Source organism: Ictalurus furcatus, chromosome 9 (assembly GCF_023375685.1).
Source record: "Ictalurus furcatus strain D&B chromosome 9, Billie_1.0, whole genome shotgun sequence".
NCBI classification, from domain to species: domain Eukaryota; kingdom Metazoa; phylum Chordata; class Actinopteri; order Siluriformes; family Ictaluridae; genus Ictalurus; species Ictalurus furcatus.
In genome coordinates this window covers 31,503,326-31,505,825 of record NC_071263.1, presented here as the reverse complement: position 1 = coordinate 31,505,825, position 2,500 = coordinate 31,503,326, and the positions used below count along the sequence as shown (strand labels likewise).

At 44.0% G+C, this 2,500-nt stretch overlaps 1 protein-coding gene across 3 annotated transcripts in view; it reads left to right on the top strand.

Annotated features, from left to right (window-relative positions):
- Positions 1–2,500, top strand: part of nphp1 (nephronophthisis 1) — a 16,159-nt gene that overhangs the window by 10,243 nt on the left and 3,416 nt on the right. The window lies entirely within an intron of this gene.

The following is a 2,500-nucleotide window of genomic DNA, read 5'->3' as shown; positions in this document are numbered from 1 at the left end:
GCTCTTTACTAATACTGAAGCAGTACCAGACCCTGTCCCAAACGCTCCTCCTCCTGACCATGCTGAGGGGTGGGTGTGTGGTGTGTGAGTGACTGAGGTGGCAATGAGATGAATCATAGATTGGAGAGAGGATCAAAGGTCACATGCATGCTGACCTGATTGTTTTAGAATGGTTTAAATAGAGGAAGGCACTACAGGGCTTGATTTTGGATTGTTTAAGCTGCTTTAAGTACTACAGAGCATCTCATCCCCATGGACTGCACCAGATTGGTCAGTTCTTGCTGTGAGATGTTCCTCCACTCAGATGTTCAGATGTGAGATGTTCACACCAAGGCATCTGCAAGTTCTCCATCACGTCTGGAGGAACACATGGTTACATGTAATGTTCCACTGCGAGGACGATCAGCTGTCCTTCCTGTCTCGCTGTAGCACGTCTCAGGCGTCTTACATTACAGACATTACAGTTTATTGCTCTGAACACATCTGCTCATGGAGTCCTCATGTCTCCTGCAGCAGGTCTACAGCATGTTCACGCAGGAGAGCAGGAACCCTAGACATCGTTCTTCTGGTGTTTTTCAGTCAGTAGAAAGGTCTCGTTAGTGTCCTAACTTACTGTACCTGTGACCGTAATCACCTTCCACCTGTAAACTGTTCGTGTCTTAATTATTACTTACTTATTTCTGGAAATTCATAAAATTCCTCTGTCATGTTGTTTGTTGTGTGTTGTGGTGTGTGTTGTGGTGTGTGTGTGTGTGTGTGTGTGTGTGTGTGTGTGTGTGTTGCGGTGGACAGCAGGATAACTTTTCCGTTATTTCAGTTAACTCGGCGCAGTGATATGGAACTGTAACACGGTCAAGACTGGACTACTTTAGCCGTGCATTTACTGAAAAATAATTTCACACCTCAGAACGGCCATCATCCAATCAGAATCGAGAATTCAACAGCGCTGTGGTATAATTATCTATAATGACTCTGAATATTTGGAAGTTACACTTAAATTAAAAGCATAAATATGACACTATTCATTCATTAATACTATTGTTTTCTGCACTAGCACTGTCCATATAGTGATATATTAGCCATAGATTTATTTCAACACTCGCCATCTTCTCATTCATATATCATCATATTAGTGCTTTTATTTTTCAGTTTTTAAATTGTCTATCGCTCTTGTGTTACATATTACTTCTGACAGCAAAGAAAGAACAGATTATACCCCGTCTAGTCGGCTGTTTCTGCTTTCTGACAGTAAAATGAATAATGCAGTGAGGGTAGATAGAGGGCGCTCACGAGCACCGTGTTAAAGCCCTAAATGAGAACCGTGACACACCTGGGCCTCACACACCTCAGGTGTCAGTGTAAATATATAAACAGTTCCTGACTGCACCTCCTGCTCCGACTGTCCACTCTGTCCACATCAGCACAGTCCCAGTCCTCTACCGTAGCGTAATCTCTGAAGGAGTTCAGTGTGTATTCTGTGGTGTGTGTGTGTGTGTGTGTGTGTGTGTGTGTGTGTGTGAGGGAGGAAGCTCAGTAGAAGAACCTGCATTCTTCAGCATGACAGGACAAAGTGCTGAGATTGTAGCTGAGTCACATTTCTGTCAGCACGTTTAACTCCACATTCACATGAGGACAGTGGTAAGAAATGCCTGGTGTGTGTGTGTGTGCGTGTGTGTGTACAGGAGTGTGTGTAGTGTGTATCTGAGCACACTGTGAGTCACAGAGAATTCTTTACATCTTATCTGGATTTTTGTGAAGCTGCTTTGTGACAACGTCCATTATCATAATGTGTATATAAATAAAATGGAATTGAATTGAAGTTCTGATTATCGAGTGACGCTGTTGCAATCTGTCTCAGTGTGTACGAGTCCAAGCCACTGTGAGATCAGACGCATTAGATTCAAGACAGACAGGCAGACGAGAGAGACAGTGCTGGAAGAGAGACAGTGCTGGTCAGTAGACGAGAGGCAGACAGACAGGCGAAGAGACAGGTAAACAGGCAGGAAGACAGGTAGACCGAGAGACAGACCTGGCGACCAAAAGAAGACCGGCTCGGCCCACACTGCACACTAAATGAAGTGGAAACAGAACTTCACTTCTTAACAACACGCCCTAATTATACACACTTCAGGGAAACATTTTCCCTGTTTCACAGCAAAGATTTCAGTCTGAACAAACTCCCACAGGAGGAACCTCAGCAGGTTCGAACCTAGCCACCAGGTGTGTGTCCTGTCACCACAAATAGAGTAACCAGTGGAACAGGACCAGGAGCCACACAGTAACACCAACACTGTACACAACATTTGTCTACACAATGCTCCGACAAATCAGTGTGTGTTATTCCATCAACCTTTTTTAAATTGTGTGTGAATGTGTGTGTGTGTGTGTGTGTGTGTGTGTGTGTGTGTGTGTAATGTAATGTTACCAGTGTAAAGCCTTTTACCCTAACAGTAATGATACCTGAATCTTGTGAGACAGACAGGTAGAAAGACAGGGAGAC